At 43.0% G+C, this 22,902-nt stretch overlaps 1 long non-coding RNA gene and 3 other non-coding genes across 4 annotated transcripts; all 4 read left to right on the forward strand.

The window, feature by feature from the left end:
* Positions 1–320: 320 nt before the first annotated feature.
* Positions 321–16,424, forward strand: LOC132230154 (uncharacterized). The gene is made up of 4 exons (XR_009451816.1): positions 321–714; positions 4,215–4,380; positions 6,494–6,627; positions 15,813–16,424. It is a non-coding gene; the product is annotated as an uncharacterized LOC132230154 (long non-coding RNA).
* Positions 6,279–6,409, forward strand: LOC132232131 (small nucleolar RNA SNORA63). The gene has a single exon (XR_009452278.1). It is a non-coding gene; the product is annotated as a small nucleolar RNA SNORA63 (small nucleolar RNA).
* On the forward strand, positions 6,902–7,087 carry LOC132232264 (small nucleolar RNA SNORA81). Its single transcript, XR_009452381.1, has one exon. It is a non-coding gene; the product is annotated as a small nucleolar RNA SNORA81 (small nucleolar RNA).
* On the forward strand, positions 7,698–7,827 carry LOC132232132 (small nucleolar RNA SNORA63). The gene has a single exon (XR_009452279.1). It is a non-coding gene; the product is annotated as a small nucleolar RNA SNORA63 (small nucleolar RNA).
* Positions 16,425–22,902: the final 6,478 nt, after the last annotated feature.

The following is a 22,902-nucleotide window of genomic DNA, read 5'->3' on the forward strand; positions in this document are numbered from 1 at the left end:
TGTATCAAATAAATCCATTGTATACATACACCTTAAACTTACACAATATTATATACCAATTATATCTCAGTTTTAAAAATAGCATTATAGAAAAATTGTCTTAAAATTCTGTAATTTTGTGTTTGAGATGATTAAAAAGAGAATTTTTAAAAACATGTTTTTCACATTCTTGAAAACCCAAAAGTTTGTATTCTTATCCCACACTCTTTTATATCCTACGACAGCTACCCTCTGCCCTTAGCGGCTCTAAAGATGAAAGGCCATGGGGGTTCCTCGCCCTAGAGCCCAAGAGAGAGAGAGAGAACCCCCGGGGCCGCAGGAGGACAGACGGACAGCACCCCGGCTGCTCAGAGGGCTGAGGACCCAGCAAACCCCTCGGAGCAGGAGCCCAGCTGAGGGGGCGGGACCACACGCGACGGGCGCGCGGTCCGATTGGCCGAGCGCCACAGAACCTGCTCGGTCCTTTGATTGGTGTGAACGGCGACGCGCCCTCTCGAATGCCTCGCTCGGATTGGCCAGTTTCTCGGCCCAGACCTGGACGGTGGCCAGAGGAGGACAAGAGGCTTCTGTGCGGGATGAAGGGACGACTCGGGAGGACGTCTGAGCTGCACGTCTACCTGCGGCTGGGATCCAGGGGCCTGGCGGCCACCTCTGTGATGTCGGTGCTGCTGGTGGCGCCTGAGCGGACCGGCGGCAGCGTGTCCCGAGCCCGAGGTAACGGGTGTGTGTGGGGAGGAGGGAGGGGAAGAGGGAGGTGCGGGGAGGTAGGGTTCCTGCCCAGGGGCGGGGCCTGTGCTGTTTGGCCCCCTTTCGCAATGAGAGAGGCGCGGGTACCCGAGGGTGGGAGAGGAGGAGGACGAAAGGAAAGAATCTGCAAGTCAGGGAAGTCTGCTTCCAATTCCACCTGCGGAGGGAGCCCTCCTACCACCAGCCCTTCCCTTTCTTCCCCTTCCCACCGCTCCCTTCCGCCTGCCGCTGGCCTCAGTTTCCCCATTTACGAGGTGGGGGGCATGGCGCCGGGCCTGCCATCTTTTATGCGCACCTCGCCAGGGGTTGGTTGCCAACTTTAGCAATAAAAATACGGGATGCTCTTTACATTTACATTTCAGATGAACAACAAATAATCTTTGAGCATAAATATGCCCCCAATATAAAATAAAATTAAAATATAAAACAGCGTTATTTGTCGGAAACTTAACTGGGCGTCCTGTTTTGTACCTGGCAGCCCCAGGCAGGAGTGACCCTTGGACACATCCTGACCATTGGCAGGTGCCTTCCCTGTGCAGGGAGCGCGGTGCTCATCCCTGCGGTGATGAAACCCCAAGGGGGCCAGGACGCCTTGAAAGCCCGTTTCAGTTCTGCTGTCCTTCATCAGCGTGCCGTTCAGAGAAAGGCTCCTGGGGGATTCTTTCTCGTTGTTGGAATGAATCTAGTTAACAAAAGCGAATTTATCGTTCAGAAGGGCCGAGAGTTGTTTTATATCCAAGTTCCCCACTGTGGCATTTACTTGATATTTTGGGGAAGAAGTAACTGTATTAAACTGTCAAAGAATGGTTATTTACTATATGTTTTTGGAAATACATTTTATATAGTAAATCACAGTGGCATATCACTTGGCTCTGATGTCCGTGGAGACGGTTATATTCATGTGTTGCAAGAGATCCATACATCACTGTAAAGCAGTGGTTCTCAACCTTGGCTGCACATTAGAATCACCTGGGAATCTTTTTAAAATCCTGATTTCTGGGCCTCATCCTCCGGAAATTCTGTTTCTTTGTTACTAATGTTGTGGCCCCACCCCACCCGGAAACAGAATTTCCGGAGGATGAGGCCCAGAAATCAGGATTTTAAAAAGATGCCCAGGTGATTCTAATGTGCAGCCAAGGTTGAGAGCCACTGCTAAAGGTAGGGTTAAGGTAGTATCGTGTGTAGAAGCTGAAGCTCCAATTGTGGAATGGGACACACCTGGGTTCAAAGCCCAGCTCCAGCACTTGGAAGGCAGTAGGCAAGTTACCTAATCTCACTGGGCCTTTACCTCCTCTTTACAGTAGAGATGATAATAATTTTCCACTTCATGGGATTGTTGTATTAAATCCTTGTCCATTTTCTGGGACATTAAAAGTAATTTTACCTGTTATTAGCCATTGTAATTGGACTTTTGATAAGTGTGGGTCTTTGGCATAAGTCATTAGATAATCATTACATTTTTAAATTTTAAGTTGAAAAAAAGCCAAGCAGTTAAGGATATTATTGTGGATATCTTGAACTTCAGTGAAAATAAACATACTGTTTAATAATAATTAAAGCAGACATTTTAATCTGTAATATAACAATTTTACCAGATCAAATATCTGTAAGCTGAACTAATATAAATATTTATATATCTGTATCTTTCATTGCTCCTCATGTATAATTTTATATGTTTTCATTTTTATTGTGTTATATGTAAACAAGAAGAAACATTACCAGCATCAAAAATGACTACAGGGTTATGGTGGAAGTCAGAAAATGGGTGTATAATCAGTGGCTGTTTTCAGTGAGGTATACTGAGCATATTTTAAAAACTAGAGGCCAAGCTTTTAGAATTTATATGTTTTTGTATATTGTTTTATATGCTCAGGGTTTACAGTGTTAAAGTAGTTTACTTAATAACTATTCCCTGAAATTCTTCTTGGGAACTTTTCTCATTTTTTTCTCCAAAAAACTACAAAACATTTTCACCACCTAGAAAGGATTATGTAATTTTGGAGAGTCAAGTTCTAATTTTTGCAACCACTCTTTATTAGCCAAGTGATCATGAACAAATCACTTAACATATCTGGCCATTGGTTTATTTGTAATATCATAACTAACAAAAACCTATTCCCTCGCCCCCAAGATTTATAAATGCTATCAGTGACTATTAGATATTATCCACCAGAGAAAACTTCAGCCATGGATGAATCCAACTATATATCTTTGTACCTGCAGCAAACTTATAGAAGAGCTGGAGAAACTTGTACACTGGAAGATTTGGTAAAAAAGAATTAGTTCATGGTAGTCAACTTCACCTGGGCTTTCATTCTTCCATTTATGCAACTGCTGTATCAAGTCCTCTTCACTGTTTTCAAAACCCTGAAATCTCCTACAAGCCATTCTCAACAAATGATCCCAGTGTTACTGTGAAAATAGAATACCTGAGCTAAGCTTCCTGCCAGAAACTCTGCCCATCCACCTTCATCTGTGTCCTTCCGACTTCCATCAAAGTCTATGATTCCTTTCCCTCTCGCATCACAGGGATCTCATTACATCCAGGGCTTGACTGTTGGTGTTGACCTTGATCGCCTGGCTGCGGTAATATTTGTGAGGACTCTCCACTGTAAAGATGCTCTGAGAAATGATGAACCAGCCAGCTTTTTTTTACTTTTTTAGACAAAGAAACTATGTTTTCAAAGAAGTGACAAGATAAATACACTTGGGTTTGGGTGCTCTTTAGTGAGTTTGGGCTTGGGCAGTAAGTTAGTGAAGGAGTAACGTGGTTTGTTTATGTAAGCTCTTCAGCCCTGGATTCCTTACCTCTGGTGATGAGGGTGTCTCCCTCAGCTTCCCTGCAGCAAGGAGTGCACCTCTAACTGCAGAGGTGTATTTCCTGCGTTCAAGGCAACAAGCCAGGGTAATGGGCCCTTCCTGCACCAGCTGCTTGTCAAGTAACTTTAATTCAAAGTAGTCAGTATGCCATGGTGGGATATTTGGGGGTGGCCTGCCCTGTGCCCCAACAAAGTTGTAGGCTTTATTTAGATCAAGGCTGTATAGTCACAGTTTCCTATTGAAAAGGTACTTATTTTTAAAGTGAATGACAATCAGTGAATACATATCAGAACATCTTGCCTTGGAGCTGTTAACACAGGGCTTGTTCACTATTTACATGTCTTACACACAGAAGAATAATATAGGAAATGTTCGTTTTGATACTTTATCTTTAAGAAACAGGATCCCAAGTTTGAAAAGGCACAAAAATCTAATTAAAAATTAGACACTTAAAAGGAGTCTATCATGAATCAGTTTGAGTAGTTGTAAATTTGGAAGTGATTCTGTGTTGTGCTGTATAAAAGCTGCTTGCAGACCAGAATTTTAAACTGAATATGAACAGTTCGGCATTTAGCCATGTGCTTCGGAAATCATTTGATGGAGCCTTTATTTCTGCAACATAATGACTTACCACTTTTGACTTTTAGATCCAAAAGATAACTCTCGCTCTTGAATACTGTCTGGGAACAACTTGTCATGCCTGCTCTGTGGAATTGGTGTTCAAAAATGAAATGCAAAATGCAGACTGGCCCAGCACATACTGGTTACTGGTACTCCGGGGAGAACAGGAGACGTTAAATAGAGGATATCTTTGTAAGTATTACCATGTTTTTCCTAGGGTATTTTTTAACCATAATATGTGGGATATGGTAAAGAAAAATAATTAGCCTAATTGTTTAAGCCAGTTGCCATGCATGAATATCTAGAAGTGATACAAAGACTTTTTTTAAATATATATTTTTATTGATTTTTTTAGAGAGAGGAAGGGAGAGGAATAGTTGGGATAGAGAGTTAGAAACATCGACGAGAGAGAAACGCCACAGTTAATCTCTCTTATGGCATTCCATGAACCAACCCCATAATAAACTCACAATGTCTTACTTTTCCTCCTTATTATCTGGGACTCTAACATGATTGCAAGAAGGTAGATTAATTCCTGGGCAAGTGGAATAGAGAAACTGAGACAAGAAAACCAAGCCTGGTCAGTTTGTACAGCCTGTAGAAAGTCCTTAATCCTCCCTAACCAAGGAAACTTGAGAACAAGTGGTTAATACAGGGGTGGGCAAACTTTTTGTCTCGAGGGCCACAATGGGTTCTTAAACTGGACCGGAGGGCTGGAACAAAAGCATGGATGGAGTGTTTGTGTGAACTAATACATGTTAACACTGCTGCTGGTGAAGGAGCGGAGGGGAGAGCAAGAGAACCCAACGCTCTTTCGGCTCCGCGGGCCGGATAGAACAGCTGAACAGGCCGTACCCGGCCCGCGGGCCATAGTTTGCCCATGGCTGGGTTAATATCTCTCTTCCCACATGAGAGACTATTCAGCAAAATCACCCTGGAACTTCCAAGGCGTGAGTGAGAGAGGAGGATGGACAGAGGGGCAGTTTTGTCTTGCCCACAAAACAAACCAGCCTGCTGTCTTGGGGAAGGGATGAAAGGGGACTTTATCTCACTCACTAAGCAAAGAATCAACAGCCTTGGGACTGGGGATGTGCCCGCAACCAAGGTACATGCCCTTGACTGGAATCGAACCTGGGACCCTTCAGTTTGCAGGCCGACGCTCCATCCACTGAGCCAAACCAGTTAGGGCTAAGACTTTTTTTAAAATATATTATTATTGATTTCAGAGAGGAAGGGAGAGAGGGAGAGAGGGAGAGAAACATCAATGATAAGAGAGAATCATTGATCAGATGCCTCCTGCATGCCCTACACTGGGAATTAAGCCCGAAACCCGAGCATATGCCCTGACCGGGAATCAAACTGTGATCTCCTGGTTCATAGGTCAGTGCTCAACCACTGAGCCACGCCATCTGGCAAAACTTTTCTTTAATAGGCTTTATTTTTTCAGAATGGTGTTAGATTTGCAGACACATTGAGAAGACAGTACAGAGTTCCCAGATACCTTGCACCCAGTTAGGCATATTATTAACATCTTATATTAGTAGGGTACATTTGTTAAAATTAATGAACCAACATTGGTACATTATCTTGAACCAAAGTCCAGAGTTTATTCAGATTTCCTTGATTTTTACCTACTGTCTTTCTGTTCCAGGATCCCACCTGGGTTGATTACCTTGACAGTTTTGAGGAGTATTGGTCTGATACATTTGAAATTTGATGTTTTTCTTAAGGTTAGACTTGGGTTAGGGATTTTGGAGAGGAAGACCACAGAGTTAAAGTGCCATTTTCTCATTACATCAAGGGTTTGATTTGGTATTGACCTTGCTCACCTGGCTGAGGTAGTATTTGTGAGGTTTCTCCACTTAAAGTTCCTCTTCCCTGCCAGTCCCTACCATAATCTTTGGAAGGAAGGTTCTATGCACAACCCACACTTAAGTAAGACTTATTTTTTAATTTTCCAAAATGGATCAAGGTGCTTGTTTTGGATGAAGCAAATAAATATGTTGAGCCAAGAGATGAGAGATCAAATCCATGAGATTTACCAGAAATTAAATACAAGTAAATCATGACATGATTTTTTTGTAGCTGGCAGGTTGGGTTAATTGTTACAATATAGCTGTGAAGTGCTATATTGTCCCTCCCCCTGCTGAGAGTAAGTGTTTCCTACAATCTCTGTCTGACTCATTTCCGTAGTAAGACAGGGACGCTTGGTCTCAAACATTTTTTTCTCCAAGTATTATTTATGAAAACTATTATCGCTGCTTCATTAATGTGTCAACATAATTAGTTATTGTCTCTTTTTAAGGTTGTGCTGCTTTCTGCCTGATGCCAGTCGATCTGTTACAAGTCATCAGTTCATGAGATCCATTTCAAATTCTGGTGAAGAAGGAAGAATTGACCCTTGAAAGGTTCAACATTTTATAATAATTTTGAAAGAGGGTAATGTTATTCTAATTGATATACTTAAAAATTGTAGCCAGGATTTTTTAAATACATTTGTATTGATTTCAGAGAGGAAGGGAGGAGAGGGAGAGATAGAACATCAATGATGAGAGAGAATAATTGATCAGCTTCCTCCTGCACGTCCCCCATTGGAGATCAAGCCACAACCCTGGCATGTGCCCTGAGTGGGAATCAAACCATGACCTCCTGGTTCATAGGTCAATGCTCATCCACTGAGCCACACCAGCCAGCCTAGCCATGATTTTTTTTAACCTTCTTATTTAAGCTCTGTGCTAAAATAGCAGAACCTAGTATCAAGTCTATGTATAGTATTTGTAATAAAGCTAGCAGAGTAAACACAAGAAGGAAAATAATGGTACCGGTTAGTAGAAAAAATAAGATTAACTTTTTTTTTTTAAGTCCGGGGCATTTTATTCTTAGATTAGGTACAGTAATATCTGTATTTAGGCGAAATTAATAGAATGAATTTCTAACTGGTCTCTTCCAATAATAGGGATGAGAGAGAAATCAAATGGCTTTTTATTGTGACTCTGAGATGAACTCTGAGATTTTCCTTTAAAATACTGTAGGGAAGGAAATTGTATGTTCTTTGTGAGTTACGAGAGACCAGCAAGTACATAGGCTGTTCTTTTTCAGAACATGGGGCAAAGGTAGATGGGCTTCTTCTTTTTGTTGTTTTTGGGGTTTTTTTGTTGTTGTTAATCCTCACCAGAGGATATTTTTTATTGATTTTAGAGAGAATGGAAGGGAAGAGGAGACACAGAGAAACATTGATGTGAAAGAGACATCAATCGGTTGCCACCCGCTCCCCCACCAGGGCCAGGGATCAAGCTTGCAATCCAGGTACAGGCCCTTGACCGGAATCGAACCCAAGACCTTTCAGCCCTTGGGCCAGTGCTCTATTTCCTGAGCTAAATTGGCTAGGGCTAGACTGGCTTCTGAGAAAAATATGTGCCAGGAATTTCAGTTTCTGATGTGATAAGAAGGCTATTCCCCAGTATTGCTAATTAAGACACTTAATATCTAATTATTTCCTTAATAAATAGAAGCAGGATCTAGTTACAATGTAGCTGCGAAGTGCTGCATTGTCTTTGCACTCTGCTCAAAATAAAACTGTTTCCTTCCAAGCCCTGTGGCCCGGTGCTGTAGCCACCAGGGATGTGTGGTCTCACACATGTTTCCCAGCTTAAACGCTGAGTGGACTAGGACTCTTTTTTTAAAAAATTTATCTTTATTGTTGAAAGTATTACAGATGTCCTGTTTGTTTGTTTGTTTTTCCCCATTGACTCCTTCTCCACGCACCAGCCCCGCCCAGGTCTTCACCACGCTTGTCTGTTTAACCAACGACTCTTGAGCATTAAGTCTGTTAATACTTTGCAGGTGGTAACAGAGAGAGACATTATCAAGAGGGAACTGAGATAAGGGACAACCCACATTTTGATTTCTATGACTTATTGGTAGTTCAACTCCTTATTTAATTATAATATTTATCTCCCAACAATTGGTTTTGAGGGGAAAATTTTAAGTCGCCTTTGTCAGCTCAAGCTATGCAGGGGGGATGAAGACCGCACCCCACAGCGAGCTTTATGCCGGCTGTGCAGTACATGACTCTTCCGTGGCCCAGAAGCGTGCTCAGCAGTCGATTTTTAATCAGAATGTGTATATATACTATCATGTCTCAGGCTCATGATTTTTATGTACAACTAGTATCTATGGTTATAAACCATGACCTGCCCACTACTTGTGAAAACTATATTCTTAGTTAAGTATTTGCCATCTTCATTGAATTACTTGTTTTCATTCCGGTGAATTGCAATCATGTATCGCTTTTTAAGTGTGATTTTTGTTGGGCAAACAACCTCAAAAATCAGATAAAGAATCAAGAAAATAATCTTATCGCCTAGTAATGTGATAAGATGTATTTAAAATGGTACTTTTGGAAGATTCATGGTTGATCAGAACAGAGGGAAAGCAAATGTGAAATAAAAAGTCCAGATTATGGACTTTATACAGTTGATATTTTTTTAAAAAAATCAACAATGCTGTTAGATCTGGTTGTCTTAACTTGCACAAGTCTTTTTATATATTATTATTATTATCATCATCATCATTATTATTTAGTCATGTTGCTCAAATCTTGTGCTTTCTTGGTGATTACTCTATAACTGGGATTTTCTCAGCATTTCTGGTAGCAATTTTATTGACTCTGGCACAGGTCAGAGTCATTACATAAATTTAATTATACCTTGCTACTAATGTAAAACTAACTTTAAAAAATATATAATAGTTGATGAGAATAGGTGACAAGATGGGGCTCAGAAATGGAGTTGGCCTGATTTCGGACATGCATTCATAAGTGAAACCATGTTTGGATAAAGAGTTAGTGTTTCCATATTTGTTTTTCTCTTGTCCTGGTTATTTGATCCAGCCAACACATTTTAATTGGTTGTATTATGTGCATTGGTAGAGTGGAGAGCTGTGATGGTAAACATATTTCAGTCATTTGTGTTACAGTGTATGAGGTGATCAGGAAACAGTGATAAATATGGGTTACCATAGAAAATTTTTGGAGTTCTCCCTCCCCCCCCCAAAAAAACCCCACATATACTGGAAAAGGTTTAAGTGCTGTATCGAGTCTGTCCAGTAGAACTTTCTGCAGTGATGGAAATGCTCTCTGTCTGTGCTGCCCAACACAGCAGTGACGGGCCACACGTGGCTGTTGAAATGTGGTTAATTCAACTGAGGACCTGAATTTTACTTAATTTTTAATTATTTAATTTTAATTAATTTAAACGTAAATAGCCATATGTGGCTAGTGATTATTATATTGGACAGCATAGTCCTAAATGATAGTTAACAATCCAGAATTTATATTTGCAGTTTATAGTTCCAAATATGTTCAAAGGATTACATGACTATTCTTTTTGTTTTGTCCCTGGTGCTGACATCTGTCCCAGGCTGACACCTGCTCTTGGCCCACTTTGGTATGGGATTTAATTTCACTGCCCCAAACACAATACTGTCATCTGTTTTATAAGTAATAATACTCAAGATGCCTGATAGAATCTGCTCTTGCAGCCAGATGAATTCTTTGGCACTAACTACAAAAGAAGACTTTCATTTTTCCCTAGATACTGTGATGAGCATCTAGTGCTCCAATTACAAGTACTCTATATAATCTTAGCAAGTAAATAGCCACTGATGGTTAACAAGTAGCGCATATTGTTAGTAGTTCCCATAGGATTTGGTAAGTAATATTCCTATGAATAACTTTTCTTCTGTTCAGAGTTGGCAGGAGGAGGAACATTTGGGAGAAAAGCTATGGCCACAAGTATTCTTCACGACACTCAAACTTTCACCACACTGTAGTGGAGGAAATTTTTTTAAATTAAATTTATTGGAGTGACATTGGTTAATAAAATTACATAGTTTCAAGTATACAATTCTATGACATATCATCAGAATATTACTTTATATAATAACTAAATAAAAAGAATATTACTTTATGCCCTAGCTGGTTTGGCTCAGTGGATAGAGTGTCGCCTGTGAACTGAAGGGTCCCGGGTTTGATTCCGGACAAGAGCACATGCCCTGGTTGCAGGCTTGATCCCCAGTAAAGGGCATGCAGGAGGCAGCTAATCAACAATTCTCTCAGATCATTGATGTTTCTAGCTCTTTCTCCCTCTCTCTTCCTCTCTGAAATCAATAAAAAAAAATATATTTTTAAAAAGACACTTGGAAGTTTAAGGAACCCTTATTTTATGATGTATGCACCACTGTGTTTACATTTCCTCTCTACTACACATAAGACAACTTATCAGCAAGAAAGTCCTTTATGTGGCTTCGCTTGGAACTTCATGCCCTCTAAATTCTAAACTCAAGTACACATACTCTCCAGTACACTCATCTTCAACCACCACCTCTCTATATTCATTTAGAACTCTCTGCCCACCTTTCCATGACCCCAACCCCCTCACCCCACCCAGCGAGCTCCTGACCCACCTCCCTGCCTTGGATGAGGAACCATCTGGCACCTTCGCCCTCCTCTCCTCGGTTCCCATCCTTCCACCCCAACAGCCCCAGACCTCAGGTCACCCCCGTCTTCTCTGCTCCTACAACACTCGCCAGGCTGCTGGGGAAGGTGTGACACCCAGACAGGCAGCATCCCTGCCAATGGCCATACCCAGCTGTGGGCAGGGCACTCCGTGCTGTGTGACTGTCCTTCACTTGTCCCGACCTTCTCCCTCTCCCAGTCTCTTCACCAGCCATGCTAAGTCTCCCCTCTCTGAGGACTGTCTTCCTCACTCTTAGCTGATGCGTTTATTTCCTGCCTCATTGAGATAGGAGAAGAGTCACACATTGTCAGCTTCTCATTCCCATGTGTGTGTCGGTTTCCCAGACTCCCACTCTCTCCATCCCCTCTGTGAGGCACATACTGAAGGTCAGGGCGAGGCGCTCACTTGAGGCACAACATTTAAGGGGACATAAAAAAGTGCAGTAATGAAATTCAATCCTATTTAAATGTAAAGGTCTTTTTAAAAATCAAAATTAATGCAAGAATTAACAGTAAATAAAATATCAGAATTTAAATAGAGACAGGATCCTACCCAACATTTACTTAACCTGCCTCACACTCGCCTCACCCTAATCCTGTGGCTGACTGTATGCAGCCCACGGGTGCTGAATGTTTCAGACAGGCAAGCAATCCTGATCCAGCATTCATCAATACATAACGGAAACAGGTTTCACTGAAAAACACTTACTATATCCAATACATATTTTCACTTAAAAAAAAAAAAATTCGGAACCATTGAGTGCTGACCTGCAATTTGAAGAAACAACCAGTAGAGGGATTCTCTCCTACTGTAAAAGGACCATTTCCCTTCTGAGCATTGCCATAACAAAATCAAACCCCAGTGTTCATAGAATAGGTGATGTAATCCAAAGGGAAGACTAGAGGAGGAGGACCAGGACTATCAGGAAAAAAAATAACTAAGTCATTTAATTATTCCTTTCTGGCTTCAGACTCCTCCTTATTGGGGAAATAAAGTATTATCACGAAGCCTGCCCCTCTGAATAGCCCTATATTCTCTGTGTGGAAATTTTAGTTCTCTTACTCTGGTCTGAACAGTTTCATAGGAATTGTGGTCTCATATTAAAAGTCTAATATTCAAAGTACCCCATGATGAAGATTTCTAGGCAGTTACAGTAAGAGTCCATTTTACTATTTTGTACTTTTAACCTTTCACGTCCCATGGTAGGATAATTCTTGGGTCTTTCCCAAGGTTGGCAAAGGAAAGACAGAAAATTACCTATAATTTTTTATGCTAGCTACATCAGTTTCCACATTCTAGAAATTTCTTTTCCTACCTTGTTTTGGAGATCTATTGCTCCCCATTAAACAAATGTGCCCCTGCTAAAACCAGTCCAGGAGCCAAATGGGCATGTTCAAAGAAATCAAAAATCATTTAGAATTCACTGGAAAGCTTGTGTTTCGACTTGGTAGGTTGTCTTAGTAAATCCACTATACTGGTGCTGAAAAGCATAAATGGTTGCTATGTGGTAGTGATTGCTTATCCTATCTGCTTCTGTAGGAAGGGAACAACCTGAAGTTGAATTTATAACTCATTTTTTAAGTGTGGAAAATTAAGGATGCTCTTAGTTGTTATATCACTTATTAATTCAAATTTGAGGGAGTTTCAATAGTATGACTCTTCTAGAAAAGACAAAATTGTACTCAGTAACTGTCTTGGGTGTTTTGTGACTATGACTTGAGCTATGAAATGTTAGCTTATGCCGTGATTAGGGCCATTTTGGGGTTATGCCTCCACAAAGAATAAGTTAGTTCTTGATTCAATGTTAGTCCAAACACTTTAAATTCCAACTTGGCATGGATGTGGGCAAGAGGAAATGGGTTACATTACCATTTCTCACTGCTGGCCACCTGAGATCTGCTGTGTGCTCAGCAACAAGATCCCCACGGACATAAACTAAGTATTTACTTTTCCTCACGAGTTACACGTGGGGGTGGATTTCTGTTCACTGGTGTGAAGGCAGAAATGCTGAATGAACAAACACACAGACAAGCCCTGAGTCTTTGCCTAGGATACTGGTTGCATGGGGATTATAGAGTACTGTTATATTTTAAAGACATGCTAAAAATCATTAAAATTTTCCATTAATGAGCTTGATTATGCAGATTTTGAAACAAAGAAGCTGAACTATAAAGTAGGCCTCGTAGAGGTCAACCATTTGCTTTTCTAAGCTTGGCCTTCTGTATTCATTCTTGAGCATAGTTGTTGGTTGACAGGGCTGTTTGCTCTTTTAGACAGTTCTTGTTTTGTGCTTGCCCACTTAAGGAGCAAACTTCTCCGTTGCCCATTCTAGCAACAGTAGCTAACATGGGTGTGTTTACTGTATAGCAGGCATGTTTGGAATGCCTGACACATGTACTGACCCTTTACCTCTCACAACAACCTATGAGGGAGAAATCATCTCCCCATTTTGCAGAAGAAGAAACTGAAGTCCCGAGACTTGGGGTTCACCACGTAACCTCAGCTGAGGCCCTGGTCCCTCCCTGAGCTCCTCCCCTGCCCTTCCTTCCCAGCCCTGGCAAGGCTGCCCTTCTGGGAGCTCCCATCAGGATGGGAGGGCAGGGGAGCAGGTGGGGCAGGGCCAAGAGAAGTGACTCAAGAAAGCAAAGAACCTGCTTCACTGTGTGAGTTTGGAGTCACTTATGTTTTGCTTCCTCCCGCCTGCGTCTTGTCCGAGCTTGTTCTCACTTCTTTTGTAACATACCCCTTTCCTGACCCTCCGTCTCAGCTTTGCTAAATAACATTGCTTCACTAGATAGGGGCAAGCTGTCCTCCACTGTGTAACAGGATTTCCCCCAGAAAGAGAAATGGTCCACGTGGGGATGGGAACCTGAAGCGGCAAATGCTGCTGAGTCAGAGAGAGAACTGGGAGAGGAGAGGAGAGAAAGGGATACAGTAATCAAAGCTGTCTCCAGAGGAAATTTATCTACATAACCTTATTTGCTGATCACTCTCCCTCCCGTCCCCCACCAGTTCATTCAGTTATTAGCAGGCAAAGTGAAAACTGCTTTTAAATCTATGATTGCTTTATTTTTTTCTTTTACTTTTCTCTACAATTGCATCATATATTCCAATCCTTCCATTCTTTCTGTAGGTCCCATGGATTAGTACTCATATTATTTGGTCCCAGTAAAAAATATACAGGGGTTGTTTTTTGTTGTTTTTTTTTTGCCTCAGTATAAAATGCTATTTGCCCATCAAACCACAAAGAGTAATAATTTATAGCTGGTATTTTGATAAAAACCCACTGGCATTAACTCACAAATAAGCTCATTCATTGTTAGAGAACAAATACATCTGTTCCTTGGCTCTACCCACTCTATTAGATACTCTGTGTGTGCAAATGCTCACACAGTCTATAGTCCAGGTCCCCATGTCGGACTGCGCTTAAAAAACCATATAGAGCTACACCCTACCCCCAAAGTGACATTCACACAAAATAAAACCTTCACGTAGTCTCATACACAGATAAAAAAAAAACCCCACATAAATAAACATTCTCTGAATAAGTCAAGGGATTGGTGCGAGGATATGGAGCTTCTATTGGGAGGAGGGGAGAGGGCGTGGATGAGAGATGAGGATTAAAAGAGTGGCCCAGAACGCCGGCCCTGGTGCCCATGTATACACACCACCAGGGAAGCGGGCAGCAGTCTGGGAGGACTTCCTGCAGCAGCCTGTGTTCCCAAGGAAGCCCCTGAAAGGAAAAAACAGCAGAAGGCTTCATGGTTCAGAACCAAGTACCGTTACTTCTATTGGGAGAAAGTACACAAAGGTTTTGAAGTATAGTGGAAATAAACAGAGAACAGTGATGATGGTGACTTGACTAAAATGAGGATAGCAGATGGCACAATGGCTGCTTTAAAGGAAGAAAGGTAAGAATTTGATTTGCAGAACAGAAGGGAGCCACAGAAACTATTAGAAAAGAACTTTGTAACACCAAGGTGATGGCTTCAAGATGAGAGGAGCTGTGATTTGCATGTCAGAGTTAGGAGGGATAGATAAGGCAGAGAAAGGGTGGAGAGAAGCAGACTTAGGGGGAAAATTCAGTAAATAGGGTGAGTCTTATTAGCCGTGAGAAGAGATGACCAAGACTTAAAACCAAGAGAACACGGGAGTAAACATCATACCAGGGTTGATAGCTGATCCGCTTAGCGCCTAACACAATGGAAGCGTATGGACACAAGCTTATTGCTGAACGTTCATGCAAGGCCTGAGCTGAGAGGGATGGGCTGGAATCCTGACCTCCTTCCTGCCGGCCACAGGATCTGGGCAAGTGACCCACCTTCTCTACACCGCAGGCCATTCCTGCCTGGAAGGGTGCAGTGAGGACTGACTGCAATAACAATTACGTGCATGAAGGGCCGAGCTTGGCAATCCTCGGGCTGGGTAGACGCTGTCTCCCTCATGCCACCTCGGCTACAGAAAGCGCCTCTCACTGATAAGCTGGCAGAGGCGCCTTCATGCTGCGCCCCATCATCATGGCTGCAGAAGGACCTGCTGTATTTCACGTCTCTGTTAATACAGCATCGCCCCTTCACAGAATGCACCATCTCTGGCAGCAGCCTCCTGTGCTGCCTGCCAACCACTCCATCCACAGTCCTTCGGCTGGGCTTTCCTCCCCACACCTGCTCCCTGGTGGGCTCATCTACGGCCTTTATCCTGACTTATTTTTCTATAAATTCTGAGCTCCACACATGAATGTCTTCACTTACATGTGTCACATAAGCCCTAAGCTTGACACGTGTTTGTGAAACGCTGGCTGGATGGAACTTGACTGTCCCAAGGGCCAGAATCCTCTTCTTCTCACCAGCGGGCCCAGCCCAGGGCGTTGCGTGTCAGTAACAGTTGGCACTGTGTCGCGGTGTAAATTGTCTGCGGATCTGTTTCCTATTCTTTTGAGAGGCCTCAGACCTCGAGGGGGGAGCTCACATCCACTCGTCTCCAGTTCCCACAAAGGATCCCCCACGGGCTCTGCACAGAGTGGATCCGCATGTATTGACCGTTAGTTGAGTTGAATGTGTGCTGAACGCTCCCGACATCCATCACATATTCAAACTTTCTTTCCAGGAAGCCCGTCCGCAGGACAGTGGCCCCAGTGTGCTCCTCCCTGATGCCAGCAGGCCCCAGAGCTGACATTGAGGCATTCGCTCCCCCACAGTCTTGCCTCTGCTCCTGTGGTTTGGCACAGTCGCATCCTTCCTCCATTCCGGGGCTTGGCCGCTGGATGAAGCCACACGGGGTACACCTGGAGCGGGAAGGTGCAGGGAGCCGAGGACACAGAGGCACTCACCACAATCCATTCTCAGAACCCACTGCCTTCCTTTCTCTCCTCTGCACAGGGCAGGGGCCTGCTGCACCCATCATCTCCATCACATACAGGGCCTCTCTATGTGCCCATCTAACCTCAGCAGGGCCCCCGCACAGACAGGGGCAGCCTCTGAGAGGCAGGTCCTGGAGGCTGGGACCCTCCTTGGTCCAGTAGAGCTGTGCTGTGGATGGGGCAGCCTCGCTGGGGGAGGGGTGGGGAGAGAGTACTGGGGTGGAGTGAGGTGGCACAGGTCTCCCTTCAGGCTGCCAATGCCCAGACAGCCCCAGTGGCAGTGGTCTGGGCCCACTCCCTGACAGTGGTTCTGCTAGCATTTCTCTCCCCGTTGAAGTGTGCAGGAGGCAGCCAATCAATGACTCATTATTGATGTTTCTATTTCTCTTTTCCCCTTCCTCTCTGAAGTCAATAAAAATAAATAAAAGATAATTAGTACCATCCTTGCTACAGCTCTCTGAACTGCGTAAAACGATTTGGGTCCTGTGATGGGGTGGAACCAAGAAAAGAAAATTACAGGAGGTACCCAGAAAATAGTTCCTGACTCTGATTAGGAGACTGCAGGCCTGGCTCAGATGCAACCATTTGTGTTCAGAATTTTACACTTAAGTTTGGTTGTGCTGATATTTTAAGGACAACTGGAATAGGAATCTCTGTTTTTCTTATTAATGATTTCTAAGTGCTCATTGCCTGCTTCAGTTGTTCAGCTTAACAATTACTAAGTTAACAATTACTGATTTGTTAGTTAGTAATTACTAAGCTGGTTAACAATTGCTAAGTGCTTATTGCCTCTTTACGGAGCATATGTGACTCAAATCCTACTCAAACCAATTTCAAAGGCAGTTATAAGCCTGCCTGGGATTCATAGTAAGCATTTTCCTTAAGTGGGCTGTTGGTTGAGTATTAGAAATATTTTTCCATATTGAGAATTTTCTTAACTCTGAAACTTCCTAAAAGCCAATCACTAAAGCCCTTGTGACAGGCAGGGGACGTGGAATAGTCCCCTGCATAAATCCTGGTTGGTCAAATGGTCTAGGTCAGTGGTCGGCAAACTCATTAGTCAACAGAGCCAAGTATCAACAGTACAACGATTGAAATTTCTTTTGAGAGCCAAATTTTTTAAACTTAATCTATATAGGTAGGTACATTGTTATTAATTAGGGTACTCCTAAGCTTAGGAAGAGCCACACTCAAGGGGCCAAAGAGCCGCATGTGGCTCACGAGCCGCAGTTTGCCAACCACTGGTCTAAAGCACAATAATAACACCTTATTGACCCTGCAGATTTACAGGGAAAGATTGTTAGGGAAGTTGAACAATATCCCACAGGGGTACACTCACATTGAGTTGAATACATTTCTCGTGGGAGTAGAGAGATTAGTATAATAACGGAATATCTGTGAGGCTGGTAAAGATGAAAACGAGCCTAGATAAGGGGTGGGCTCTTCTAAACATTTTTGGCTCTTTGAATATTAAATACTCATGTTTTTCACCCTCTGGGCTTTTGCACTAGACCCGCCTGTATTTCCATGTAACCCAGGTGAAAGCACATCGGTCATTTCGGGATGTTTTTCTTCATTGAGCACTATGTCGTTATTTGGATGCACCTGCTGGAATCTGGCCTGCACAGTTCTCCCCTCCTGTTGAAGCGGTTGTTTTCTCAGTCCTTTCCATCTGCAGTTTCCCAGGAACCTCCGTGGCGCACCAGAAACCCTCACTCAGTCTTGCTGTGTTTGGGTGATGGTGTGCACCACATCGTGGCTCTGTGGTGCAGGCCAGTTCCTTCAATCCTACCCATAGATGAGGGCTTGGGCAGCCTCCGGCCTTTAACCTGCTCACCTGTGTCCTTCCTGTGCAGGCTCAGTCACTCGTGCAGCTATGAAGCAGAGTCAGAAATTGGCTGCTATTTAATCTTTGACTCATCATTGACCTCTCAGCCAGCAAATTTAACCTCAGTCTAGTCATTAACTGAATAAGTCTGAATCCTAATTTCAGTGGTATGCTGGCAAATGTTTAAAAACCTGACTCTCGCCCTGACCAGTTTGGCTCAGTGGATAGAGCATTGGCCTGTGGGCTGAAGGTCCCAGATTCAATTCCAGTCAAGGGCATGTACCTTAGTTGCAGGCACATCCCCAGTGAGGGGTGTGCAGGAGGCAGCTGATGGATGTTTCTCTCTCATCGATGTTTCTAACTCTCTATCCCTCTCCCTTCCTCTCTGTAAAAAATTAATAAAATATATATATTTTTTTAAAAAACCTGACTCTCAAGGGACAGAGAGAAAGGGGGGATGACATAGTATTTGCTGATCCTTTGGTATAAATTCTCCCGCCGTGGCCACTTTAAAGCTGACAAGGTGAAGTCATTTAAGGAAGTGGAGCTGGGAAGAAACGTGAGCTATTGGCTTCCTGACATGGTCCTCTGGACTCCACTGCTTCCTCTTCGGTGAAATGGGAATGACGGTGAGTACATCTTGCTCCCGGAATTGTTATTTCTGACCTACTTTGCTCATTCATTCTTTCAATGAGCATTTGTGGAGAATCAATATGAGTCAAAGGCCAGGTACTGGGGATGAAAGAGCTCACTGTTAAGGGAGTTGTGACTCAGATAAAATAATACACATTAACCAAAAAAGCCCACCTTTTTTTATTCTTAAAATGCAATACGAATGCAAATTAACTTGAATTAAGTTTAATAGGATGGGTGTGCAAAGGACTTCGGGTCCTCTGTCCACAATGGCTGCACATATAAGCTTGTTGTGTCATTCTTTAGTATAATGAGATATTGGAGAACATGTATCTAGCAGTGGTTCTCAACCTTCCTAATGCCGCGACCCTTTAATACAGTTCCTCATGTTGTGGTGACCCCCAACCATAAAATTATTTTTGTTGCTACTTCATAACTGTAATTTTGCTACTGTTATGAATCGTAATGTAAATATCTGATATGTAGGATGTATTTTCATTGTTCGCGACCCACAGGTTGAGAACTGCTGACTAGAGAAACTTCAATACTAATTTCTTTATATCCCATCCACTTCCAAAAAGCATTTGAAGTAGTTTATTGTGTTTTAAAAAAAAGAAATATAAGACCAAGTCCAATGATCACAAAGATAGAAACTGAGACACAAAAGGAGAGAGGAAGGAACAGATAGCAGAGGAGCTACTGAGAAGAATTCTCAACTGTTAACCTCCTAAGAACTAAGGGAAGTGTTTATAGTTCTCAGATTTTAAGGCAATTCTTTAAAAAAAAATCACACATTGATTTCAACATGATCATTGGATGGATCTACCGTGTTTTGTGTTGTTACCGTGTACAGTTCTGGGAATTTATTAATGTAATTACAGAACACCTACTTGAAACATAAGAAGGATGCAAATCTAAGATCATGTTTCCCTAAGTCTGAGCCCTCAGGACCTATTCTGTGCTTAATGAAACAGGCTCTCGGAGAGACACCTGCCCTGCTGGCCAAATCTACCTCCTACACCTTCCCCTGGGCTCCTGCATCGAGTTTGCACGGTAGCCTGGCAGGACAGCATCTCCTCCATCCGGGCTCCCCTGCCCTCATGCCCCCGCTACAGACCCTGTCCCAGCAGCCGGGTTCCCACAAGCCCCTGTGTGGCCAGGACTCCTACACATGGAGTCCTTCCTGTCTCTATGGCCAAGTCCTCACCCCTTAGGACGGTTCAGATTCCCCTTCTCTGAGACCTCTCCAGACAGGTTGATGGTCCTTGCAGTCCTGTTGCACGTTTCTGTTACACATTAACTGTTTAGTTAATTGAAATTGTAAATGAATAGAAAGTCTTGTAACCTGTTTCATTTTTTTAACCCCGTCTTTTAAAAAAATGTTTTTATTGATTTTTAGAAAGAGGAAAGGAAAGGGAGAGAAAGAAACATCGATGTGAGAGCTAAACATCCATGGACTACCTCCTGCACTCCCCCTACTGGGGGTTGAGCCCATAACCCAGGCATGTGCCCTGACTAGGAATTGAACAAACAACCCCTTGGTCCACTGGACAACATGCAACCAACCGAGCCATACGGCCAGGGCTGTTTCATTTCTTATGGAAATGAAAAGCAAAACGCACCCTGGCTGGTTTGGCTCAGTGGGTAGAGCATCAGCCTGCGGACTGAAGGGTCCCAGGTTCAATTCCGGTTCGGGGCATATGCCCCGGGTTGCGGGCTCAATCCCCAGTGGGGGGTGTGCGGGAGGCAGCTGATCAATGATTCTCTCTCATCATTGATGTTTCTGTCTCTCTCCCTCTCCCTTTCTCTCTGAAATCAATAAAAATATATTTTTTTAAAAAAAAGAAAAGCAAGGTGCTTTTAGACCAAAGATCACCTTGTAACATTTTTTAGAAATAGAAATATATAGCGAGAATAATTATAGAGCAAGGAAGAGTAGTGAAGAGGATCTAGTCCAGCTCTTTTACACATAAAGAAACAGACCCTGAGGAAGGAAGTGACTTGCTCGAGACTATCCAGCATTTAGTTGTAGAAATCGACTTGGAACTGTAGTCTGTTGTCCCAGTATGTTTATAACACCCTACTAGTTTCATTTTGGCTTTTCTTTCATAGCCAGCAAATAAGATTTGAGGTATTCACCAATAGAACTATTCACCACCACCGAACTTACAAGTACCTGGAGAACATACATCTCTGATCCCTCCTCCACACCGTTCCCCTCCCCAGGGACACACATACACTCTTGTTCCCCTCGCTTGCTTTTTCCAAAACTCTGTTCAAACTTCAGTCACTAAATATTTCCGGTGTCTTTCCCCACCCCGGGCTAAATTAGATGTCCCTCCAGTTTATGTCAAGTCTTGTGTGTAAATAGCATTAATACCTTCTCACTCTCTATTGTACTATTTTTTTTATTGTTGTTATCTTGTCTATTATTGTGAATTCACGAAAGCCTGGGAGTGTATCTGGTTCATTTTTCTATCCAACTACCTATAATTATGCCTGGAAGTCAATAAATATTTGGTGAATGCATTAATTATTTTGACAGGGAAACAAGACCAAAGCCGTGGTTCTGGTTTTGGCTGAATTCATGAGAGGTTTACCGAAGGGTGGGATTGGAACTGAACTCTGGAGCATGATTAGAATACAAGAGATGTGGAAAACAGTGACATAACACTGGTCTGACTCAGGGGTTGCCAAACTTTTTCTGGAAAGGGCCAGACAGCTGGTAGGTGCTGACTTCAGGGGCCCAGGGCTGACTTATTTGGGTCCTTGATCAGACTGGGAAGGAAGGAACCCCTTTGCTTCTGGTGATTGTAATCTCAGCTTCTCTATCCCACAGCTTCTGCTTTTCATTTCTGGACCAGGCTTTGTGCTGATTCACTTATTCAGATGTTTCCTGCTTCTTTGTGCAAGAAGCATATAGCTCTGTCACAATAGCCATCACAGCCAGGAATGAACACCTGGGCACCCCAAAGAGGTCTCTTTCTGGAGGCTAGCTTCCCTAGATTCTCTCTTAGCCAAATTCTTCCTTTGGCCCATGTGATCACGTGTGAAATTCACATATCAGAGCTCTTACCTACAAACTGTCCATGCAACAAAATGATAGCTTTTTTTTCTAACAAAATTGGGAAAACAACCTCTAGTCTCCCTGTGCAGAATGAATAAGTTCCTAGCACAGCACCTGGCTCCGGCCGGCTTCCACTCATTACTAATTGGTACCGTCAACTGTTCCGGTAAGAGGAAAACATCTGGGTTCATGCCTTCAGACAGGGAAATGGTGAGCTCCATTTATGTGCAAGAGCGGGTCCTTAAAAAGTTGTGCATAAATTGTTTACCTGTCTTTTCTGAACGAAAAATTAGATGGAACCAAAACAAAGATAGTGTCCTCAATTTAAATCTGTGTGGGAAGAGCTGCCACTGAACTAGTGGGATCTAGAGTGGTCCCATCCCGCCGCCTAGTGGACAGCAAGGGAAAAAGCCAAATTTAGAGCAACAGCAGTGATGGTCAGGATTTGGTTTTCATAGTAATTCGTGGAAAATGTTTTCTAGTCAGCATAAATTAATTTCAAATTCCCCATTATAATCGCTAGTTAAAAGATTTCATTATATTTGTAAAGCGAAAAGACAATACTAGTATTTAAACATCAAGCCCCGAAACTAAATTTCCTAAATCACATAGTGATGAGGGGGAATGCTCCCCAGGTCATAGGAGCATGAATTTGCATGGTCCACATTCCCGGTCACATGGTCCTTCTCTGTCAACACACTCTGTGTTTATTCTGGCCGTGGACAAGGACCGCTCCCGACAGTCCTTGTTGGACACTGTCTGGGACCAGAGTCATTCCGTTCATTTCCCAAGAATCCAACTCTCCTTTGTAGCCTGGTTGGATACTTGGCAAGGGCCTGTGTCCCTGGTTTTGTTGGGGGGGGGGGGTGTCAGGATGGGTGAGGGTGTGTTTTTCCTCTCCTTTTATTATTAAGGCTGCTAATGACTGTGGATGAAAAGGGGCCACATGCTAACCTGACAAGCTCAGGGAAGGCCTGCATGGTGGCCTTGCAAACTCAGAGACCTAACGTAACCACAAAGGATGGTCTGAAATTAAACTTTAACTAAAAGCAGTTATGGAGGGCAGTCATGTCCCAGACTGGTACCTTCCCTGACAAAGATCAACTTTGGACTTAACTGAGCCTACTGTCTTTTTGCATCTATGATAACACACCTTTGGAATGTCAGGGTAACCTCCCTTTTTCCAGGCCTCTCGAGGCACAACCAATGCACCAGACCACAAATTCCCTCACTGTTATCGTGTTATTTGTTGACTGTAAATTATCCTGTACCCACCTATGTAAAAGAAGCCTTTTACTTTTTATCCAAT

This window comes from Myotis daubentonii, chromosome 3 (genome assembly GCF_963259705.1).
Source record: "Myotis daubentonii chromosome 3, mMyoDau2.1, whole genome shotgun sequence".
Lineage (NCBI taxonomy): Eukaryota > Metazoa > Chordata > Mammalia > Chiroptera > Vespertilionidae > Myotis > Myotis daubentonii.